Source organism: Mastigoproctus giganteus, chromosome 4 (genome assembly GCF_048544385.1).
Source record: "Mastigoproctus giganteus isolate SK-2022 chromosome 4, ASM4854438v1, whole genome shotgun sequence".
In the NCBI taxonomy this organism is placed as follows: Eukaryota; Metazoa; Arthropoda; class Arachnida; order Uropygi; family Thelyphonidae; genus Mastigoproctus; species Mastigoproctus giganteus.
In genome coordinates, this window is record NC_143578.1 from 5,390,119 (window position 1) to 5,416,667 (window position 26,549).

The 26,549-nt window shown below is 36.5% G+C and overlaps 1 long non-coding RNA gene across 1 annotated transcript; it reads left to right on the plus strand.

The window, feature by feature from the left end:
• On the plus strand, positions 1–26,549 carry LOC150086358 (uncharacterized). Its single transcript, XR_016546850.1, has 3 exons — positions 1–367; positions 16,402–16,519; positions 26,460–26,549. It is a non-coding gene; the product is annotated as an uncharacterized LOC150086358 (long non-coding RNA).

Below are 26,549 nucleotides of genomic sequence, written 5' to 3' on the forward strand. Positions count from 1 at the left end.
GTGGAATAGCGCCATCGATGCACATTCTGTGAGATGGCCGGTTGCTGAGTTCGAAGAAAAGCGCGAGCATAACGCCATTGATGTCATGTGACCGGCTTACTAGGGCAGTCTCGTCGGTTGTCTTGCCTCCGCACGCACGTATGTCACATGACCAATTACGTCACAAGTCACATGAACGGAAGTGACATCATAAACATCGCGTGACCTCTCCGGAGAAACGGCATCAGGCAGGCCACGTACCCATTTGTAAAGTTTAACCCCGAGATGGATGAACCGATCAAAACAACTCGCCAATTGATGGAAGCCGTACGGAACACAGGTGAAATGTGGCACCGTCATAAACACCGGATATCACAACATTTTTAAGGTGGGTTGTTTGGTGTTTAGGTAAGTTTTTCTTTGAGCTTAAAGTTGTTATTAAGTCTAAGATATACAATATAATTGATTCTTTGGTGGGCAACAAGAGTTTTCTTTTGATTGAAATGCTAATAAAAATTATTACGTATTTGCAAAAATACTCAAGGAACTTAATGTCTGAAATAAAAGAGCTTTCATTTTTTTTTTTTTTTTTTAAGTGTCTCCTCCGAGAAAGAATGGTTGGTGGAACACACTTCCATCACTTGTTGAAGTTGATAGCCTAAACAAATTTAAGGCTCAGCTGGACAGGTATTTCGAACGAACGGAGGGGTGAAATGGGGGTGGTGTGTTTTTTTTTTTTTTTTTTGGCAGATGCTGAATAAGCTTGCTTTCTTGCATCATATGCCTCTACTAATGCTAATTTCCTAAAAATGAGTAAAATACTTATAAGGTGTGAAAAGGAAGCGTCCTGGTGAAGACACTGCAGATTCAGAGAGAAAAAGAAAAGCAATATCAATAAACGGAGGCGGACTGGGTCAAAAATTATTACCCAGGAAAATTTGTAGCAGCTCATACTAGCGTTTATGGCACAAAATCACACCGGCCCACCGGGGTTTCCCCGGTAAGGCTTATGGCCAGTCCACCTCTGTCGATAGAGAAAAAATATGAAATTGTGAAACGCTTTGAGCGAAATGAAAGGCCATGTGATATTGCGCGTGCTACAGACCTAAATGAGGCAACGCCGAGAATTACAAAGAATGCGGAGAAAATAAAAACAACTTTCAGTGAAATTAAAATCCATTAGATTAAGACACAAGAATTGGAAGAGATGGAACGGCTGTCATCTCTTTGGATAGAAAATCAAACAAAAAACAAGTCTGCTTACGAGAGAAGCAAAAGCATTAGCAATATTTTATTACGTAATAGTCATAATAAAATACGTTTTTAAATATTTTATTACGACTATTTTATTTAATATAATAAATTTTTTACGAATAAAATACGTATTTTATTCGTAAAAAATACTTTTTTAGTATTAAAAAATACTAAAAATACTTTATTATAATATAATATTTTTTATTACGTATTTTAATTTATTACGTATTTTTTATTACGTATTTTAATCGTTATAAAATACGTAAGTATTTTATAACGATTAAAATTACCCGATTATTTATTGTATTTGGTAATGTTTTGGTTCCAAATGTGTGTTCAGTCTTGGGTGGTCTGCACCTAACCCTACTTTTCCCATAGTGTCTGTTGTTTATATTGCACGATGAACACAACTATCGTGCTATACGAGGACAGACTGTACTTCCAAATATGAAAAATTAATCTTACTTGCAGCTCATGAAATTGTTTACTAGTATTCATCCTCCAGTTTTGTTTCTTTGATTGGTTATCTACATTATAATAGTTGTTCACAAGCTTAATTAGCCACTGCACTATAATTAGACTTTCCTTTTATGTAATTCATTACTTTCAGGAGTTCTCTTGTTAGCCCCAAATGCCATCCAGTGGCTGTATATCAGGATTTGTTTGTTTGTCTTGAATTTCTATACTTTACTTCAAGCAAACAAATAGTAAGAATAAGAAGTAAAATTCCTCTTGTACCACATGTATGTGGCACTATATTTTTGCTTAATAATATTTCATTTTGTAATACAAAATGAAACACTAAGCAAAAATACTGTGACATCTTGGTGTCACTTTTCATAAACCAATCATCAAGATTGTATAATGCTGTACAAATTGGAGAGGTATGGCATTAAGCATAAGTTGCTACAATGGTAAAGGGATGGTTGAGTGGAAGACAACAGAGAATGGTAATAAATGGACACTGCTCTTCATGGACAAATATTATTAGTGGAGTTCCCAGGGTTTGGTGCCAAGCCCATTGTTTTGGGTATTCAGTGATGTTGATGAAGGTATATCAGGATTAACATCCAAATTTGCAGATGATACAAAGGTTGGCAGGGTTGTTAACAACAGTAAAGATAGTATGCTACTTCAACTGGATCTAGATAATTTGGGCAAATGGGCTGAAAAGTGGCAACTGAAGTTTAACATTGACAAATGCAAAGTACTGCATATGGGTAGCAATAACCCAAGAGAAACATACCAACTGTGTGGTACTACACTCTGGGGAAGTGGAAAAGACATGGCGGTAATTGTGCAGTCAAATATGAAGTTTGCTGAGCAGTGCAGACGGGTTGCCAGAGCAGTTCATGCAGTCTTGTCAATGATATATAGGAACTTTGCTAGCAGGAACAGGGAGGTGATTATCCTGTTGTATAAGCAATGGGCAGGCCACACCTAGAGTACTGTGTACAGGTCTGGATGCCTCATTTTAGGAAGGATGTACGGTTGCTAGAATGAGTACAAAGGCAACAAGATTGGTGAGTGGTACCAAGGGGTGCTCTTACCAAGAGAGGCTTAAGTTCTGCAAACTGCAGCACCTGTGAGGTGATCTGATTGAGGTGTATAAGGTGAATGCTGATGGGATTCTTCTTGCTCAGATTAAGAACCTAAGGGGACAGATTCAAAATAGAGGAAAGACAGTTGTAGAATAATAGGTGTGGAAATTTGCCTTGCCAGCAGGTGGTTGATTGGTGGAACAGACTTCAATCTTTTGTTGTGGAAGTTGATAGCCTAAATAAATTTAAGACTGAGCTGGACAGGCATTTGGAACAAATGGAGGAGCAAAATGGGAGGGGTTTTTTGGCTGATGCTGCATAAGCTTGCATCATTAGCATTAGCATTAGTAGAGGCATATGATGCAAGAAAGCAAGCTTATTCAGCATCAGCCAAAAAAAAAAAAAAAAAAAACCCTCTCCCATTTCACCCCTCCGTTCGTTCGAAATACCTGTCCAGTTGAGCTTTAAATTTGTTTAGGCTATCAACTCCAACAACAAGTGATGGAAGTCGGTTCCACCAACCAACCACCCGCTGGCCAAAGGCAAATTTCCGCACATCTATCCGACATCCGTCTTTCCTCAATTTGAATTTATGCCCTCTGAGGTGATTATTCTGAGAAAGATGAAGAATCCCATTGGCATTGAGCATGCTCAAACCATTCAAAGCCTTATACACCTCTATCAGATCACCTCGCCGGTGCCTAGTCTCCAGACTGTAATTTGCAAAACTTAAGCCTTTCTTCGTAAGAGCAACCCTTTGTTCCATTTACTAATCTTGTTGCCCTTCTCTGTACCCGTTCCAGCAGCTCTACATCCTTCTTGAAATGAGGCCTCCAGACCTGTATACAGTACTCAAGATGTGGCCTAACCATTGCCTTATACAAGGGAATAATCACCTCCTTATCCCTGCTAGAAAAATTCCTGTATATCATTGACAAGACACCATGAGCTACTCTTGCAGCTCGTCTGCACTGCTCAGAGAACTTCATATCTGCCTGCACAATTACCCCCAGGTCCTTTTCATTCTCCACCACTGTCAGTGTAGTACCGCAGAGTTGATACATTGCTCTGGGGTTACTGTTACCCATATGTAGTACTTTACATTTGTCAATGTTAAACTTCATTTGCCACCTCTCAGCCCATCTGTTCAACCTTTCCAGATCCTGTTGCAGCAGCATAGCGTCAGTAGTGTCCTTAACGACCCTGCCAACCTTTGTATCATCTGCAAACTTAGACATTAAACTTGATATCCCATCATCAATATCATTCATAAACACCGAAAACAACAATGGACCCAACACTGAACCTTGAGGAACTCCACTAATAACATTAGTCCACGTTGAGCAGTGTCCATTGATTACCACTCTCTGTCTTCTGCCCCTCAACCATCCCCTTATCCATAGCAGCAATTTGCCTCCAATGCCACACTGCTCCAATTTGTGCAGCAGTCTTCCATGAGCAACAGTATCAAAAGCCTTTCTAAGATCCAAATATATAATATCAAAGTTATTCCCTGCATCCAGTTCTTTTGTGACTACATCATAGTATCCAATCAAATTGGTCAGGCAAGACCTGCCCTTAACAAAACCATGCTGCGTCTGAGCTATAACCGAATTCTTGTCTAGATGATCCTGCAGTGCTTCTTTAACCAGTGCCTCCATTACTTTTCCTGGAACCGAAGTTAAACTAACAGGTCTATAATTACTTGTGTCAGCCTTTGATCCTCCTTTGTGAATTGGGGTTACATTTGCACATCTCCAGTCTATGGGTACCTCCCCTTAGTCCAAAGAAGCTCTCATAATTATGGCTAGGGGTTTGCATACTTCCTTTGCTGCCTCCTTTAATATAACTGGATAGATCCCATCCACCCCAGGTGCCTTTTTTATGTTTATCCTCAACAATCTCTCCTCCACTTTCCTCTCAGTTATTACAAAATCATCCAGCTCACTGCCAATGTTTACTTTACCTACATCATTCTCCTTCCTGAATAACTCCTCATGCGTGAATGTAGATGCAAAATACTCGTTTAGATTGTTAGCCACCTGAGCAGGATCCTCAACTGTTGAACCATCAATATCCAGTGGACCAATCTGATTCATCCCTTTCCTTCTCGAGTTCAAGTATGTAAAGAACTCCTTTCCGTTTTTCTTTGCATCCTTTGCCAAGGATTTTTCGTAGTCTGCCTTCGCCTGCCTAATCTCCTTTGTGACTTGGTTACAGACCAACTTATATCTATCATAGGCTTCCATGTCACCCATTAATTTGTATGTATCCCATGCATTTTTCTTCTCTGCCACATGTCTCATTAGTCCATCTGACAACCATTTAGGCCTAAACCTTGAACAATATTTCTTAGTTGGTATGTAAAGCCTGGTAGCCACCAAGATTAGTTCCTTGAATGCTTCCCATTTTGAGTTTGCTGTTGGTAACATCATCAGTTGGTCCCACTGTATAGAATTTAAATACTGTCTCAGACCATCATAGTCGCCTTTACGAAAACAAAAACCCTTCCCTTTACCTCTGATGGTAGTTACCTGCTTGAGTAAATCCCACTTCAACACACTGTGATCACTGCCACCTAGTGGTTGATTTATCTGCAGGTTCTTAATGCATGAAGAATCACTACTGATAATCAGATCAAGAGTATTGCTCCCTCTTGTTGCCTCACGAACATGCTGATGTAGAAAACAATCATCCAATAAATCCACAAAAGCCTTGCTAGTGTGCGAGTGACCAACCCACAAATTCCAGTCAATATCTGGGAAATTAAAATCCCCCATTATAAGACTCTCTGATTTACTGGCCCACTCTATTTCCCTGTACAATATATTATTATACTCATCAGAGTCATTAGGCCTATAGCACACTCCTACTCTCAATTTTGATTTCCCTATGCTTATGTCACACCAAACTGACTCGACACTGCCCTGTCCATCGATGTCAACTGGCTTCACTTCCTTTGACTTTATGTGTTTCTTAATTAATAGCATAACCCCTCCTCCCCTCCTGTCCTGTCTATCCTTTCTATATACATTGTATTCCCCAAATTCCAGTTCCGCATTACTTATATCTGTGTGACACCACGTCTCTGATATCCCAACAATATCTGCCTTTGATGTTTTGAGCAATACCTCAAATTCATCAAATTTATTTACCAAACTCCTAGCATTGGTGTACACGCAGGTATACATGCACCTGTTTCTATTCTTAGCTACCCTAACACAACCCATGTGTTTACTTGTAACGCAATGACTACCAGCAGTCTCTGAAATATCCTGCATCTTGTTTTTCAGACTTCTGCTCATTTGAATAGAAGCAGTGCAAGAATCACTTCCGCCTCTGCCAGTGGCTACTGTTAATCTATTAGTCCTTGTATCCCCCCCCCAACTAGCAGTTTTCCGATCCACCTAACACTGCCTCGACAGCATCAGCAAAAATTCTTGCACCCTTTTTATTTAAGTGTATCCCATCCCTGTAGAAGCAATCTCTCCTGTTAACAAGTACAGTCCAGGCTGAAAAAAATTCTACCCCTTGAGCCTTGCACAATCCCTCCAGGGCCGAATTGATCGACAAGGCTCTCATCATATACTCCCTCCTATCGTGTCTGGGCAGAATTGCAGACACTTTCAAGTTCAACCCTAATTCACGGCCTTTTTTTCAACAGTGACCTGTACTTGCTAAGTAATTCCGCCGGTCTTCTACTCTTAATATCATTAGTGCCAACGTGTACAACTATATCACCCTTTCGAACTTGTCTGTTTCAGGCATAAAAAATATGCCATAAAGGTTTAGGTTAAAATAAAAATTTGGAATTAGGGCATTAAAAAAATTAAATGCATAGCAGAAATTAACATTGAAATGAAAGTAAAAAAGGGAACGTATTAGACATAATTGTGAATTATAAATACATGCCTAACACATATTTCCCTACTTGTTACTTTTGATGTTAATTTCTGCTACACTAGTTTTTTTAATGCCTTAATTCCAAAATAATTTATATCTAGTTTTAACTTAAACCTTTATGGGATATATTTTATGTCCAAAACCAAGACACAACCATCAAAAGAAATGTCTGATATTGTCATCTTTACTTGCAATCTTGATTGGATTCTTGAAGTGGCACCAAGGTTGCAAATTATATGGCAGTGTCTTTTTGTTTAGCATTATTTCATTTTATTTTTTTTTTCTTCTTGCTATCACTAAAATAATTATGATCGCTCTTTATTACCTTTCTATTTCTCTTATCACTACACTAATATTCATCATGGTCGTTGGATTTCTGATTATCAGTAGCTGTAGTCCATGTAAATCTGTTCTTTTTTTTCTCTCCCCCTATATATTTTTATACTTTATAAATTTTTGAACTATTTAAAATATCAGTTAATCTATTTAAATAGATATACTGATATTTAAATAAATAGATAACGAAAATCTATAGTTGCCCCTATATAGCCAATCTATAGATATCAAATAAATATTGGGTATCAACACTATACTGATCTATGATGGCTGCAAAACTAGTAACAGCAGATATTTTTAGTATGATTTGACTGAGTTAAGTAACATGCTATATCACACACATGATTAACAATAATAAACATCCCCTTCTCAATTTGCGCCTCTGTAGTCAGGTGGAAAGGAGCAGCAGTGCATAGCACACGCTTCTTGATTAGACCGGGGTTCGAGCCCGTCACCATCAAATACGGAGGATGCGGAAAGGTCAGGGAATGACCACCGCATATTCCCGGAGCAATATGGCCTTAGTTGCTAATGCTCCTAAAAACCAAATAACAAACAAACAAACCTTCTCAATTTAATGATTCATTTCAAATATATTTTCTTACATTTAGTGCCATGGCATATTTATACACTTATTAATAAACCTCTTATGTACTCTGTTGTAAGAAGTTCCATGCACAAAAAAACTTACACTGCAACTACTGATGTATTCCTCACTCCAGAAAATGGCAGATGGACAGTTGCAAATGCTCTGTTTTTTGAAAATATATCTGTGACATTTTTTGGCACATAACTAGTAGAGTACATTAAAGCCTTTCCAAAATAATCAAACCAACTTTCTTCTTCTGGCCTCTTCCTATAAAATTAATTAAGATATCCATATCAACAAAATAATTCTAATCTGATGTTTTTATATTAACCAATCTATTACTATGGATTAGAACCAAAAGTAACGCTAGTTAAGTAATTTAACAATACTTAACAATTTCACATTAAACTGTATAGAAAAAAATCCAGTCAGTATTGTGGTTTACTTGAATAATATACCAGCATTCTTAATATTTTAAAGAGTCTCACATGTAGAGCATCTTTTCCAATGCTGAAGTATAAGGGAGGGGGAAGGAATTTAATTGGTAGAAGAAAGTTTGATGCACAACATAACACTTTATACATTGCATAATTTTAATCAACATATCTGTATAAAGTAATGGAAAGGAAATAAACAGCAAGCAACAAAGCAGAAAATTTTTCCATATGTGGAATTTATAGTTAGTGCCAAAACTAGAATACACTATACAGTAGGGCCTCGTACGGTGAATGCCCCATACAATGAACTTTTCGTACCACAAACCCGGGTTTTAACCTCTTCCCTTACTATTTTTCCCAATTTTTATGTCAAAAAAAAAAAATACCAATTTTTTCAATAATGATTTTTATTGCTTTTATGCTGTGTAATACAATGCTTGATTATGGAACAAATTGAAGTATTCAGTGAGATATTCAATATTGTATATTCCTAGAATTATTATCCCAATCAGAACTGCAATACTCCAGTCATTATCCATAATTAATTCTTCATTATTAATTATCCATAATTAATTCTTGAAAATTAAACAGAACCTTGTGCAGCACAGTACTCAGGAAAGAATACCAGGCGACAACAATATGCAAGGTATCAGCAGGTGTCATGATGCCTGTCTCAGATAAAATATTCCAAGAAATGTGCCCACTGGCAAATGGCACAAGAGCCATATTGCACTACTTTACCATGCATCAACAGCTTCTCAGGTGACGCTTCACTGCTTCTGACAGCTTCACTTGGGTAAGTATTGAAAGAACAAATTCGTACACAACCACAAGATACAGTATCTCGGGATAATAATTTTACATTAAAATGCTAACCCAAGTTAACTTGGGATAATCAGGGAAGTGGTTAATACAAAACAACACATTTGTTTTATTTACCATGTCTTTCTTTTGTTTCAAGAAAGTTCCAAATTTGTTTTTGAAAGTTTCTTTTGAAAAGAGTTTAAAAAAGATTCAAAAAATGGGTCCCAAGAAGAGTGTCAGTGTAAGTCAGCCCAATAAAATAACTATTGAAACCAAGAAAGATATCATTGCCAATCATGAAAAAGGAGATAGGGTAGTTGATCTGGCAATTGAATATGGAGTTGATCTGGCAATTGAATATGGAGTCAACAAATCCACCATTGGAACCATCTTGAACAAGGAGACCAAGAATGCTGAGGTTGCAAAGGGAGTAACCAGATTAAGTATCCTAAGAAACCCCATCGTCATTGAAGAAATGAACTTGCTGCTACTGTGGATCCACCAAAGGCAAATGGCAGGAGATACCATCAGCAGAGAAGCCATCTGTCTGAAAGCCAAGCACATCTATGCTTACCTGAAGGAAAAAACTCCAGGGCCAAGCTCCGAAGAATCTGAATTTAAGGCAAGCAGGGGATGGTTTGAGAAGTTTAATGGGAACACTGTCATTCTTGGTCAAACCAAGTTTTTAAAAGGTGATTAACCTATCTAAGACCTTTAAGTAGATTCCAAAACAGACCTGCAAATAGATATTTTATGCAGAAAATTGTGCTTTCTCATAATGAGAAGGATCAATACAGAATAGCTGCAACTAAGCAATTGTAAACTAACTTATAAAAGACAGTGGAAGGAATAGCTTTTTGAAATGGTATGGTGAAAAAAAAAAAAAAAGTTTAATTGGCTGGGAAACATTATCCAGTCAAGTTATGAGCAAAATTTCATATGCAAAGTTAGGTTATGAAATTTATGTGATACAGCTCAAGTTTCAAAAAAATATGAAATTAGAAAGTGCAACAGAAACTAACAAAGTGTTGTTTGGTTTTTAGGAGCATTAGCAACTAAGGCCATAATGCACCGGGGATATGCGGTGGTCATTCCCCGATCTTTCTGCATCCTCTGTATTTGGTGGTCATGGGCTCGAATCCCGGTCTAATTAAGAAGCGTGTGCTACGGCACTGCTGCTCCTGCCCACCTGTGACAACAAAGGAAGAACAGTAATGGTCAGAAATTTAAAAAAGCAGAGTAAGAAAATAATTCTGTTCAGATATTTTAAGAAAATATGGGAGAAAGATAAACCTAACAACTGCAAAAAGCTACAAGAAATTTGCACAAGCCATGCTCTCTTAATTACAATCAAGAAGTCAGAAAAAAGATAGCCATTAGTTTATATGGAGACAGTATAACAGAACCAAGAAAAACTGACTAGATTGATTATTATAAATAATGCAACCCATTCATGGGTATGCACACACACATGAAGAGGCTGATAAGAATTCCTTTAATCTGATGGGATTTGAATCCACCATACTGTCCAAAGAAGGAAAGCTAAAATTAGCATAAAATAATTTGTGCTAATTCTAATTGGGGGAGGGGGAATAAACATTTTAGATAAACCTGTCTTTAACAATCATTTTGCCAGTTGTACCCACATAGTCACAAAAGTTTAGATGAAAGCAAATTTGCAAAATTTATAACAATGCAACATCATTCCTAGTTAGAGAAGAAAGGATTAAAATCCAAACAAATCTCTGCCAATAAATGTTGACTGGAAAGGTCAGCAGTAAAAATAATCCAGGAATTATACATTAGTACTAGGATTAGTAGGAACAGATAAATAAATACTTAATGACTCATAGAAGAATATCTGCTTAATCTAAAATTAAGATACAAGGGTATCTTTATGTGGATAAAACAGACTCAGTTCACTAGTTTAGTTTAATTTCCTGATAGCAAATAACTGTTTTCAATTGCTGCTACCAGCAGATTAGTGAAGCCACTGACTTTTCTTTTAGAAGTAATCAAATCACAGGAAAACTTCTATATAATACTGCCTTCCTTTATAATCTTATTTCTTATCCACTGTCTTTTAATCACACATGCCAACAAATTGCTTTTATTCAGATTATTCAAATGCAAAAACCTTTCATTTAAATTTAACTGACAAATTTGCAGTTACAAGACTGATTTTACCTTATCATTCCTCGCCTAAGCTCGCAAATAGTTTGTCCACCATCTATATTAAAAACTTTAATAACAGTTCTCTAAAAATAAAGCACAAAAAAAATGTTTCAATACACCAGAAAACAAATGTGTATAAGCATGTGAAATTGAGTTGGATTAACTATATATTCTCCAATATCCAAATTTAAAACATGTTTATATCAAAAAAACAAGTTAAATGAAAATACAGGGAATTCCCATAATTTTAAACAACATTAAAATAAACTGAAATCAAACAATATTCACATAAGGTTGTTTTTATTATTTTTTTTTTGTTTTTATTAAAAAAGCAACTTATACTAAGAGACAAACATTTACATTACTTGGTATTTTTTTTAATTAAGCATGGGAAAGGAATTCAAACTTGTATAGCACTTTCAATCACCAGCTAATTAATTATATAGGGTGGTGGTTATGATTAAAGATTGGCTGCTAAAAATAAACTTTCAGGGATTGGCTGCTAGGCAATAACACTTCCAGCCAGGCTAACAATATAGGACACAAATAGGTGTATCAGGATTAAGGAAGGATGCCATCCTTTGTCCACTAAATGCTGAAACCACATTTTCAAAAGTAGCAAAATTTGGTAATGTGACTGAGTCGTACAGCTACATTTTTATAACAGCATACATAAAAAACAAATTTTTTAAAGTCAAATAATTTAATGAAATTTTATAAGGAAAAATTATCATTAAGAGCGAGGGTGATACCCCGTGAGCTCTCTCCTTGTGGATGACCAGTAAAAAGTGGAGTGGAGAAGGAGATAGTGAGAGATGCCCTGTGAGCTTTCTTTTTGTGAACAAGTTTGAATAAGGTGGAGAAAGGACGCCAGATCCATGCAGCAAAAAGTTCCTGATAATTATCTATAGCAGATTCAGGTGAAAGCAGATGAAGGAGATCCTCAGTGAGCCAAAAATGGAAGTTTGAAACCTCCCCGGAAAGGAAGGAAAAGGACAATAGTAAGTACTGTAAGTTAACAAGGACTGTTAGTGAAACAGTATAGTGATTAATTAATGAAAAAGGGCTAGCACTAGAAGTAAATTGATAGATAAATTATCTCTGAAGTAAATTATGTATATACTAACAGAATTTAATTAATTTAAAAGGGTTATTGTAAAATGCAAGAGAAACAAAAGGATGAGTAATAGAAAAATTGTTGTTCAAATACTTGTGTTAGAAGGATAGTGAGGTTTATATGAGAAGTTTTGATTATGTTTTAAGGATAGATAATTGAATTATATGAGAAGTTTTGATTATGTTTTAATGATAGATAATTGAATTATAGGAGAATCTTTGAATGTTTTAAGGATAGATAATCGAATATAGTGTTTGCATTGATGAAGAATTGTTGGTTCATCTGAAAGACTAAATACATATAGAGACTTTAGGAAAGTTAAGATTAGTCTTCAGTGTATTGTAACAGAATGGTGAGAACACATAGTATAACCATGGAAGTAGCATATTGATTGTTAATATAAGGAACACAATTGTATCAAGAAGTAAATGAAATAGGTATGGTGAATGTGTATAAGTCTTAGGAGTTAGTTAGTTAGGGCAAGAAGGATGAATCTGTGTTTTCATATAATGCCCAACTTAGAAACTTAGATTAGCTAGTGAAGGGAAACAGGAATAAGAATAATTTATGCAAGGTATCCTTGATTTAACTTTGTATGCATATTACATGTTTTTGTATTCAATTGTATATTATGTTGTGTGTGTATGTGTATATATATATATATATATATATGTGTCACCAATGAAAGTAAAATAAAATAAAAATAAATATAGATGGAGAAGTTATTAAACACAAAATGCCGAACCTAGTTGAAGAAAAAAAGAGAAAAAGAATGTTAAGAACCTATATAAAATTAAGTAGAATTAAATCTGAATTAATGCCGAATTAACAGGCCAATCATATGTACAAAAGCTGAAAGAAAAAGAGGGGAGGGTAATAGAGATAAAAATTATAAAATTTAAAATTATAAAATAAAAATTAAAAATTAAAAATTGGTACATAGATCAGGTATTTCATCAGGGGGCTACACCTGATCATGTACCAAACACTGTGTTTCTATGCAAATTCATGCTGATGGAGAAGCTATAGAAATGAAATGGATAAAAAAAAATTTAAAAAAAATTTTTAAAAATCTTTTAAAAATTTAAATCTCCAGAAACATGAGTGAGGTAGCCCCAACGCAGTGTATTTAGATTAATAAATTAAGTAACGAAGTGTATTTAGAAATAAATTGAGTCGATAGTATCTAAGAACGCAAACGCAGTGTGTTTAGTAAATTAAGTGTGTAAGAACGTAAGTTTAAATCAAAAGTATGTAATTTAAATAATAATCAATAACAAGATAGCGGTATAGAAAAAGGAAGCAATGCAAGGTGGGGGAGGGAAAAGAAGTTAAAAATATAGAGGCGAAGATAGTGAGAATAAGAAAAGTGAGAATGTCCGAATCACCCTCGTATTACACTAATAGTTCAACGGACGGAAAAACGAAGATCAGAAAGTAGAAAGATGTAAAGAGAAGGAAAAGAGTTTAAAGGATACTAGGCAAGCTGGGTGTGTAAGTACCCAACCTCATAGAGAGGGCCTTGGCTGTGAGAGTGTTAGTAGAAGTGGAAATTATTGATTATTATTTAAATTACATACTTTTGATTTGGGCGTCTCCGTAGCCAGGTGGGAAGGAGCAACAGTGCGTAGCACACGTTTCTTGATTAGACCGGGGTTCGAGCCCGTCACCACCAAATACGGAGGATGTGGAAAGGTCAGCGAATGACCACCGCATATCCCGGAGCAATATGGCCTTAGTTGCTAATGCTCCTAAAAAAAACCAAAAACAAACAAACAACAACTTTTGATTTAAACTTACGTTCTTACACACTTAATTTACTAAACACACTGCGTTTGCGTTCTTACATACTATCGACTCAATTTATTTCTAAATACACTTCGTTACTTAATTTATTAATCTAAATACACTGCATTGGGGCTACCTCACTCATGTTTCTGGAGATTTAAATTTTTAAAAGATTTTTAAAAAATTTAAAAAAAATTTTTTTTTTTTTATCCATTTCATTTTTTTTTTTTTTTTTTATCCATTTCATTTCTATAGCTTCTCCATCAGCCATGAGTTTGCATAGAAACACAGTGTTTGGTACATGATCAGGTGTAGCCCCCTGATGAAATACCTGATCTATGTACCAATTTTTAATTTTTAATTTTTATTTTATAATTTTAAATTTTATAATTTTTATCTCTATTACCCTCCCCTCTTTTTTCTTTCAGCTTTTGTACATATGATTGGCCTGTTAATTCGGCATTAATTCAGATTTAATTCTACTTAATTTTATATAGGTTCTTAACATTCTTTTTCTCTTTTTTTCTTCAACTAGGTTCGGCATTTTGTGTTTAATAACTTCTCCATCTATATTTATTTTTATTTTATTTTATTTTACTTTCATTGGTGACACTTATTTATATACATGTATCCTGTTTTGCTGCTTTGCGCATTCAGGTACACGTACTGTTTTTCCTTTTTCTGTTTTTCCTTTCCCTTTTTTTTTTTTTTCCACTTCTTCCTTTTCATATTTCATATATATATATATATATATTAGATAGTATGAATCAGAGCTGTAATAACTCAATATGTTCTACGTTGATAATAATATTAGTAAATAAATAAATAAATTATTTATTTATTTACTTACTAATATATATTAGTATATTTATTTACTAATATATATATATATATATATATATATATATATATATATATATATATATATATATTTGGAAAATTAAATGCACAAGGCATAATCCTTGTGCATTTAATTTTCTTTAAGTAGTAGTAATAATTTAATTTAAGTAGTAGTAGTAGTGGCATGTGATGCAAGAAAGCAAATGTATGAGCTTATGCAGCATCAGCCAAAAAAAAAAAAAAAAAATCACACCATTCCCTCCAAATGCCTATCCAGTTCCTCCTTAAATTTATTCAACCTATCAACTTCCATAACGACAGATGAAAGTTTGTTCCAGCAATTAACCACCCGCTGGCTAAAGGCAAATTTCCGTACATCTAATCTACATCTGTCTTTTCTTAATTTGAATTTATGCCCCCTTAGGTTCGTAATCTGAACAAGTGGAAGGATCCCATCAGAATTCAGTGTGCTCAACCCATTCAAGGCCTTATTATGGGTTTTGATAATTAACTATATAATATCGGTGTAAATACACCATAGTTAACCCATAGATTTGAGCTACGATTGTAGCGTAGAAGGCATCGTTTTAATTGTATCTCATAATGTGGTTGCCTTCACAACAAGATAGCTACTATTGCATTACTTCAAATAAATAACGCTTCTCTAGTAGAGAAGGCTACTGTTATTTATTTTCAGCGGTACCACCACCCAGACGATTGTTTCGAAGCTGTTTGGCTTCGTCATCAGTGGGCGGGCAGGTACCCAGGTAATACAAGCCATCTCAGTTGCGAAGTTATATCCACATTAATGTAGATGTGCGAAGTTATATAAAAATAAATGGGGAAAAATAAGATAAGGTGGACAAACACATAAGGGAACAAAACAAATAAATAAAATAAATATAAAATCATCTCTCTCTCAATTAATTCCACCCCCCCCACAATGTACATGTATATTATTTACAAAAATATTGTGCAAAATCTGTATATAATTTAATTTTACGTTAAACGTTTGACGATTTTTCTTTCTCTTGTGTATGTAATTCTATATTTACAAAAATATTGTTCAAAATTTGTGTGTGTGTGTGTGTGTATATATATATATATATATATATATATATATATATATATATACACAATTTTAGGATATATATATATATATATAGTATATATACACAATTTTAGGATATATATATATATATATAGTATATATACACAATTTTAGGATATATATATATATATATACAAATTTTAGGATAATTGGCATTATCCTAAAATTTGTATAGTTTTTATTAATCGGATTTAAAATTCGAAATTATACAAGGGTTATCGGGCTACTATTACTATTCTTTTTTTTTTCGTTCGTTTGTTTATTTGGGTTATTTTTATGTTAATTTTCGCTCTACAGTTTTCGCCATACTACTGGCTTATGTTTTATTTTATTTAATTTAAAATATTGGATGTATTTCAGCTTCATATGGAGGAATTGCATGTCGCTGCCTCTAATGAACGCCTAATTATTTATTTATTCACTTTATTATAATTTAATTTATGTTAATATTTAATATAATTCAATGATAGTATATATATATTATTATATATTTCTGTATATATGTACGCAACGAATTTCGCATTTAGCGTTCCAGTGACGTCGTGTCACGTGATCAAAACCTGTCAAACAGTTCTTTTCCGTTTATTGAAGCCAAATAAAAGAACTCATTTTAAGCAAACCTGATGCTGATATGGATGACTCACGGTAAGTGCTTTCATTTGTATCTATCGCCATATTTTTTACATAGGTAAAAAAAAAAAAAATGAACATTTTTCGAAGTCCCTGACTTCCTCAACTATGGATTTACTTAATTTTTTTTTTTTTTTGCTCAATTTGTTTTTTTTTTAGAATTGTAAAATTTAAAACAAAAATAATAAATAAATAAATAAAATAAGCTATCAAATACCGCGATTGCGGCATGCAGAAATTGCACAATTCAGATACGGAGAAACAAGCAAAAAAATAGGATAGGAAAGGACATAATGTTTATTTGTTTTTCTTTTTTAACCCTAAACTTATCTCCCAACAGTTAACGGGATATATATTTTTCAATGTCAAGTATTAATTATCTACGAAGTTCTCTTGATATAACTTCCGTATCAGTTAGCTATTAATTAATTATGTTACGTTTGTAATCTAAGTCGTTATATGTATTTAATTAAATAATCAATTTAACACAATTCAAAATCAATTTAAAACAATTAAAATTCAAATTAACGCAATTAAAAGAATCTAACGAAAATATTCAAAACGATTCATCGTTTTGAATATTTTCGTTAGATTCTTTTCATTGCGTTTTGAATTGTGTTAAATTGATTATTTATATTTTACTTTAATTATTTATATTTTACTTTAATGTACCGGTAAGTTGTCGATTTTTTCGTTTTAATTTCTGGAGGGTATCATACGGAAGTGTTCTACGTACTATATTGAGGGAAACTCCTCTTATTAATTTACTAATATTAGCATTAGTAGAGGCATTTGATGCAAGAAAGCAAGCTTATGCAGCATCAGCCAAAAAAAAAAAAAAAAAACCCACTTCCACTTCACCCCTCTGTTCGTTCAAAATACCTGTCCAGCTGAGCCTTAAACTTATTTAGGCTATCAACCTCCACCACAAGGGATGGAAGTCTGTTCCACCAACCAACCACCCGCTGGCTAAAGGCAAATTTCCGCACGTCTATCCTACATCTGTCTTTCCTCAATTTGAATTTATGCCCTCTCACGTGATTTTTCTGGGCTAGAGGAAGAATCCCACCAGCATTGAGCATGCTTAAACCATTCAAGGCTTTATACACCTCTATCAGATCACCTCGCTGGTGCCTAGTCTCCAGACACTGTAATTTGCAAAACTTAAGCCTTTCTTCGTAAGAGCACCCCTTTGTTCCATTCACTAATCTTGTTGCCCTTCTCTGTACTCGTTCCAGCAGCTCTACATCCTTCTTGAAATGAGGCCTCCAGACCTGTATACAGTACTCTAGGTGTGGCCTGACCATTGCCTTATACAATGGAATAATCACCTCCTTATCCCTGCTGGAAAAATTCCTGTATATCATTGACAATACTCCATGAGCTACTCTTGCAGCCCGTCTGCACTGTTCAGAGAACTTCATATCTGCCTGCACAACCACCCCCAAGTCCCTTTCATTCTCTAACACTGTCAGTGTAGTACCACAGAGTTGATACGTTGCTCTGGGGTTGCTGTTTCCCATGTGTAGTACTTTACATTTGTCAATGTTAAACTTCATTTGCCACCTCTCAGCCCATCTGCTCAACCTTTCCAGATCCTGTTGCAGCAGCATAGTGTCAGTAGTGTCCTTGACAACCCTGCCAACCTTTGTATCATCTGCAAACTTGGACATTAAGCTTGATATACCATCATCAATATCATTTATAAATACAGAAAACAATAATGGACCCAACACTGAGCCCTGAGGGACTCCACTAATAACATTAGTCCACAATGAGCAGTGTCCATTAATTACCACTCTCTGTCTTCTCCCCCTCAACCACCCCTTTATCCATAGCAGCAATTTGCCTCCAATGCCACACTGCTCCAATTTGTATAGCAGTCTTCCATGTGCAACAGTATCAAAAGCCTTTCTAAGATCCAAGTATATAATATCAAAGTTATTCCCTGCATCCAGTTCTTTTGTGACTGCATCATAGTATCCAGTCAAGTTGGTCAGGCAAGACTTCCCCTTAACGAAACCATGCTGTGTCTGAGCTATAACTGAAGTCTTGTCTAAATGATCCTGCAGTGCTTCTTTAACCAGTGACTCCATTAATTTTCCTGGAACAGAAGTTAAGCTCACAGGTCTATAATTACTTGTGTCAGCCTTTGATCCTCCTTTGTGAATTGGGGTCACATTTGCACATTTCCAGTCTATGGGTACCTCCCTGAGTCCAAGGAAGCTCTCATAATTATGGCTAAGGGTTTGCTTACTTCCTTTGCTGCCTCCTTTAATATAACTGGATAGATCCCATCCACCCCGGGTGCCTTTCTTGTGTTTATCTTCAACAGTTTCTCCTCCACTTTTCTCCCAGTTATTTCAAGATTCTGTAGCTTACTGCTAGAGTTGAATACACCTCTGGCATTCCCCTTGCTGAATAACTCCTCATGTGTGAATGTCGTTGCAAAATATTCATTTAGTTTGTTAGCTACCTGGAGGGTATCATACGGAAGTGTTCTACGTACTATATTGAGGTAAACTCCTCTTATTAATTTACTAATATTATTATCAACGTAGAACATATTGAGTATTACAGCTCTGTTTCATACTATATAACCTATACTATACTAACGCTACTAGGTTTGGTATGTAACAATCGTATGACAAAGAAAAAGGCGGGAAGATAAAATCTTTAAATCTACGGACACCTAATTAACTTTCAAATCTCGCTGTCTCAATTCAGAATAAGCTAACAACCCTGAATAGGTCTATAAGCTACTTTCTGATTTACTGGCCCACTCTATTTCTCTGTATAATTGTTCATTGTAGTCATTAGGCCTATAACGCACTCCTACTCTTATTTTTGCTTTTGCAGTGCTTACGTCGCACCAAACTGACTCAATTTTATGGAATATGTGATAAAAAACAAATTCCGGATGATCAATTTCCCGGTTAACCTAAAAATTAAAAAGTCACCGACATAGGTAAGAGATACGTTCCAGGACTTTTTACTTCGTCAAATTTTACTTACTCGGGAATGACTAATAACATATTGCTACTATATTATTATTATTGACAAATCTGAATTCCGCGCGATACTTGTTAATGTTTGGCCATTTTCATACATCCTTATTAGTTTAATTTTCTGATCCAAATCGATGGCTTTCCTTTTGTTGGTAAATTTCCTAGTAGTGCTGTCGCTGATAATGGGCAAAACAAAATTTTCTGAAAAGAACTTAGCCTTAGCATTAGTAGAGGCATTTGATGCAAGAAAGCAAGCTTATTCAGCATCAGCCAAAAAAAAAAAAAAAAAAAAACACAAACACCACTCCCATTTCACCCCTCCGTTCGTTCGAAATACCTGTCCAGTTGAGCTTTAAATTTGTTTAGGCTATCAACTTCAACAACAAGTGATGGAAGTCGGTTCCACCAACCAACCACCCGCTGGCCTAAGGCAAATTTCCGCACATCTATCCGACATCCGTCCTTCCTCAATTTGAATTTATGCCCTCTGAGGTGATTATTCTGAGCAAGATGAAGAATCCCATTGGCATTGAGCATGCTCAAACCATTCAAAGCCTTATACACCTCTATCAGATCACCTCGCCGGTGCCTAGTCTCCAGACTCTGTAATTTGCAAAACTTAAGCCTTTCTTCGTAAGAGCAACCCTTTGTTCCATTCACTAATCTTGTTGCCCTTCTCTGTACCCGTTCCAGCAGCTCTACATCCTTCTTGAAATGAGGCCTCCAGACCTGTATACAGTACTCAAGATGTGGCCTAACCATTGCCTTATACAAGGGAATAATCACCTCCTTATCCCTGCTAGAAAAATTCCTGTATATCATTGACAAGACACCATGAGCTACTCTTGCAGCTCGTCTGCACTGCTCAGAGAACTTCATATCTGCCTGCACAATTACCCCCAGGTCCTTTTCATTCTCCACCACTGTCAGTGTAGTACCGCAGAGTTGATACGTTGCTCTGGGGTTACTGTTTCCCATATGTAGTACTTTACATTTGTCAATGTTAAACTTCATTTGCCACCTCTCAGCCCATCTGTTCAACCTTTCCAGATCCTGTTGCAGCAGCATAGCGTCAGTAGTGTCCTTTGTATCATCTGCAAACTTGGACATTAAACTTGATATCCCATCATCAATATCATTCATAAACACCGAAAACAACAACGGACCCAACACTGAACCCTGAGGAACTCCACTAATAACATTAGTCCACGTTGAGCAGTGTCCATTGATTACCACTCTCTGTCTTCTGCCACTCAACCATCCCCTTATCCATAGCAGCAATTTGCCTTCAATGCTACACTGCTCCAATTTGTGCAGCAGTCTTCCATGAGCAACAGTATCAAAAGCCTTTCTAAGATCCAAATATATAATATCAAAGTTATTCCCTGCATCCAGTTCTTTTGTGACTACATCATAGTATCCAATCAAATTGGTCAGGCAAGACCTGCCCTTAACAAAACCATGCTGCGTCTGAGCTATAACCGAATTCTTGTCTAGATGATCCTGCAGTGCTTCTTTAACCAGTGCCTCCATTAATTTACCTGGAACAGAAGTTAAACTAACAGGTCTATAATTACTTGTGTCAGCCTTTGATCCTCCTTTGTGAATTGGGGTTACATTTGCACATCTCCAGTCTATGGGTACCTCCCCTTAGTCCAAAGAAGCTCTCATAATTATGGCTAGGGGTTTGCTTACTTCCTTTGCTGCCTCCTTTTTTGGCGCGCCTCCGTAGCCAGGTGGGAAGGAGCAGCAGTGCGTAGCACACGCTTCTTGATTAGACCGGGGTTCGAGCCCGTCACCACCAAATACAGAGGATGCGGAAAGGTCAGGGAATGACCACCGCATATCCCGGAGCAATATGGCCTTAGTTGCTACTGCTCCTAAAAACCAAATAACAAATAACTAACAAGCTGCCTCCTTTAATATAACTGGATAGATCCCATCCACCCCAGGTGCCTTTTTTATGTTTATCCTCAACAGTCTCTCCTCCACTCTCCTCTCAATTATTACAAAATCATCCAGCTCACTGCCAATGTTTACTTTACCTGCATCATTCTCCTTCCTGAATAACTCCTCATGCGTGAATGTAGATGCAAAATACTCGTTTAGATTGTTAGCCACCTGAGCTGGATCCTCAACTGTTGAACCATCAATATCCAGTGGACCAATCTGATTCATCCCTTTCCTTCTTGAGTTTAAATATGTAAAGAACTCTTTTCTGTTTTTCTTTGCATCCTTTGCCAAGGATTTTTCGTAGTCTGCATTTGCCTGCCTAATCTCCTTTGTGACTTGGTTACAGACCAACTTATATCTATCATAGGCTTCCATGTCACCCATTAATTTGTATGTATCCCACGCATTTTTCTTCTCTGCCACATGTCTCATTAGTTCATCTGACAACCATTTAGGCCTAAACCTTGAACAATATTTCTTAGTTGGTATGTAAAGCCTGGTAGCCTCCAAGATTAGTTCCTTGAATGCTTCCCATTTTGAGTTTGCTGTTGGTAACATCATCAGTTGGTCCCACTGTATAGAATTTAAATGCTGTCTCAGACCATCATAGTCTCCTTTACGAAAACAAAAACCCTTCCCTTTAACTCTGATGGTAGTTACCTCCTTGAGTAAATCCCACTTCAACACACTGTGATCACTGCCACCTAGAGGTTCATTTATCTGCAGATTCTTAATGCATGAAGAATCACTACTGATAATCAGATCAAGAGTATTGCTCCCTCTTGTTGCCTCACGAACATGCTGATGTAGAAAGCAATCATCCAATAAATCCACAAAAGCCTTGCTAGTGTGCGAGTGACCAACCCACAAATTCAGTCAATATCTGGGAAATTAAAATCCCCCATTATAAGACTCTCTCATTTACTGGCCCACTCTATTTCCCTGTACAATATCTTATTATACTCATCAGAGTCATTAGGCCTATAGCACACTCCTACTCTCAATTTTGATTTCCCTATACTTATGTCACACCAAACTGACTCGACACTGCCCTGTCCATCGATGTCGACTGGCTTCACTTCCTTGGACTTTATGTGTTTCTTAATTAATAGCATAACCCCTCCTCCTGTCCTGTCTATCCTTTCTATACACATTGTATTCCCCAAATTCCAATTCCACATTACTTATATCTGTGTGACACCACGTCTCTGATATCCCAACAATATCTGCCTTTGATGTTTTGAGCAATACCTCAAATTCCTCAAATTTATTTACCAAACTCCTAGCATTGGTGTACATGCAGGTATACATGCATGCATGCGCAATGACTTTAGCATTAGCATTAGCATTAGTAGAGGCATTTGATGCAAGAAAGCAAGCTTATGCAGCATCAGCCAAAAAAAAAAAAAAAAAAGTAACATAAATAAATAAAAATAACCACTTCCACTTCACCCCTCTGTTCGTTCGAAATACCTGTCCAGCTGAGCCTTAAACTTATTTAGGCTATCAACTTCCACGACAAGGGATGGAAGTCTGTTCCACCCACCAACCACCCGCTGGCTAAAGGCAAATTTCCGCACATCTATCCTACATCTGTCTTTCCTCAATCTGAACTTATGCCCTCTCAGGTGATTTTTCTGAGCTAGAGGAAGAATCCCATCAGCATTGAGCATGCTCAAACCATTCAAGGCTTTGTACACCTCTATCAGATCACCCCGCTGGTGCCTAGTTTCCAGACACTGTAATTTGCAAAACTTAAGCCTTTCTTCGTAAGAGAACCCCTTTGTCCCATTCACCAATCTAGTTGCCCTTCTCTGTACTCGTTCCAGCAGCTCTACATCCTTCCTGAAATGAGGCCTCCAGGCCTGTATACAGTACTCTAGGTGTGGCCTGACCATTGCCTTATACAAGGGAATAATCACCTCCTTATCCCTGCTAGAAAAATTCCTATATATCATTGACAATACACCATGAGCTACTCTTGCAGCTCGTCTGCACTGCTCAGAGAACTTCATATCTGCCTGCACCACCACCCCCAGGTCCCTTTCATTCTCTACCACTGTCAGTGTAGTACCACAGAGTTGATACGTTGCTCTGGGGTTGCTGTTTCCCATATGTAGTACTTTACATTTGTCAATGTTAAACTTCATTTGCCACCTCGAAGCCCATCTGCTCAACCTTTCCAAATCCTGTTGCAGCAGCATAGTGTCAGTAGTGTCCTTGACAACCCTGCCAACCTTCGTATCGTCTGCAAACTTGGACATTAAGCCTGATATACCATCATCAATATCATTTATAAATACAGAAAACAATAAAGGCCCCAATACTGAACCCTGAGGGACTCCACTAATAACATTAGTCCACGATGAGCAGTGTCCATTGATTACCACTCTCTGTCTTCTCCCCCTCAACCACCCCTTTATCCATAGCAGCAACTTGCCTCCAATGCCACACTGCTCCAATTTGTGCAGCAGTCTTCCATGTGCAACAGTATCAAAAGCCTTTCTAAGATCCAAGTATATAATATCAAAGTTATTCCCTGCATCCAGTTCTTTTGTGACTGCATCATAGTATCCAATCAAATTGGTCAGGCAAGACTTCCCCTTAACAAAACCATGCTGTGTCCTAGCTATAACTGAAGTCTTGTCTAGATGATCCTGCTGTGCTTCTTTCACCAGTGACTTCACGGGGTTAAGGGGGAAAACACACTATTATCACCTCACGCGAACTCACATTTTATTTTTAAAGCACATTTCTGAAGGTCATTGAATTTAAACAATTTGTACCTTCTGGCTTTTTTCTGAAATTATAAACGAGTAGTAAACTCGATCTTATTGCATTTCCGATAATACCGATAGCTGAAATTGTGTGAGATTTTACGTTATTATGGTGAAGTGTGTATCCCTTCACTGAAATCTTCAGTCATATTATAAACTGAAATTGAAGTTTTATTTAAATTAATAGAAATCATGACTCTGAGTAGAGCAGCAAAACAAAAGGCTGATTACAGACTAGTTTATATCTGCCATAGGCTTCTGTGTCACCTGATACTTTATATGCATCCCATACATTTTTCTTCTCTGCCACCAGCCTAATTAATTCATCTAACATCCATTTAGGCCTAAACCTTGAACAGTTTCTTAGTTGAAATGAAAAGTCTAGTAGCCTCGAAAATTAAGTCCCTGAGAAATATACATTTAGAATTCAACTTTGGCAACATCATCATTGATCTAACTGAATAGAATTTAAAAACTGTCTGAGACCTCTGTAGTCACCATTACGAAAGCAATAGCTTTTATGATAGTTAAATCAGTACATTGTGATCACTGTAACCACCCAGTGGTTCCTTTATCTGCAAATTCTTAATTCATGAATAATCACTGCTGATAATCATATCAAGAGTATTACTCCCTCTGGGTGCCTCTTGAGCATGTTACTGTAGAAAACAGTCATCCAATAAATCCACAAGTCTTGCTGGTGTGCGAGTGACCAACCACAAGTTCCAGTCATATCTGTGAAGTTAAAATCTCCCATTATATGACAACTTTATTTACTGGCTCACTCTATTTCTCTGCACAATTTGCTCATTATACTCATCAGATTCATTAGGCCTATAGCACACACACCTACTCATTTTTCCTCTACCACTGCTTATGTCACACCAAACAGACTCAACATTGCATTGTCCACCAACATTAATTGGATGCACTTCCTTTGATTTTGTGTTTCTTAACTAACAGCATAACCCCTCCTCTCTTCCTGTCTTGTCTGTTCTTTCTGTTTACACTACTCCCCAAATTCAAATTCTGCACTGCTTATGTCTGTGTGACACCATGTCTCTGATATCCCAACAATATCTGCCTTTGATATCTTGACTAGCACTTCAAGCCCATCAAATTTATTCACTATGCTCCTAGCATTGGTTATACTGCACCTGTTTCTACTCTGTTACCCTAAAACAGCCCATGTATTTATTTGTTCTACTATGACTCCCGGCAGTCCTGGAAATCCCCATTGCCTTGCTTTCCTGGCTGCTGTTGCTCAATTGCATTTCAAAAGAAGCAGTGAAAGAATCACTTTCACCTCTGCCAGCGGCTACTGTTAGTCTGTGTATCCCCCCCCAAGCTAGCAGTTTTCCCGACTTACCTAACTCTGCCTCGATAGCATCAGCAAATATTCTTGCTCCCTTTCTATTTAAGTGTATCCTATCCCTGTAGAAGCAGTCTCTCCTGTTAGCAAGCACAGGCCAGGCTGAGAAAAATTCTACTCCTTGAGCCTTGCACAATCTCTCCCTGTCCGAATTGATCGACAAGGCTCTCATCATATACTCGCTCCTATCGTGTCTGGGCAAAATTACAGACACTTTCACATTCAACCCTAACTCGCAACATTTTTTTAACGTTGACTTGTACTTGTTGAGTAAATCTTCAGATCTTGTACTCTTAATGTCACTAGTTCCAACATGTAAAACAATATCAGCTTTTGTGCCCTTAAAAGATGATATCTGCTCTACAACATCATCAACTTTTGCCCCTGGCAGACATACCTTGATCCTGTTCCATCTATCCTTCTTGCATAGTATATTCCGTATTTCCCTGACAATAGAGTGACCAACAACAACAACTAGTTCCTTTGGGACCAGCGCATTCTGCCTTGAAGATTGCCTCTGTGTTGTCTGATGCACAGGAGTGAGCTCTGCCATTGAGGTGGGCAACTGAGAGCTTGATGGTCCCCTCATTAATTTCTTCGAGAGCATTTACCCTACATCTCGAAGTTGTGTTTAACTGATTTCCCTCCAATTCCATTATTATTCATTTAACAGTGAAGTCTTTTTTTACCCAGGAAGTTCTGTAACACCAACTTCCTTTTGCAGGCACTTTAATCCGATAAATTGTTTAGATATAATAGATATTTACTTTTTACCTAAAAATAAGTACAATTAAAAAAATGAATTTTTTTCTTTAATAAGTTGTATTCCTTTCTATCCCATAAAGTTTTGAAGAGTCCTTAAAAGAACAAATGTATCGCCTAGAAGTAGAAGAAACTCATGTGAAACAACAAATAAATATCTGTGAAATGAACAT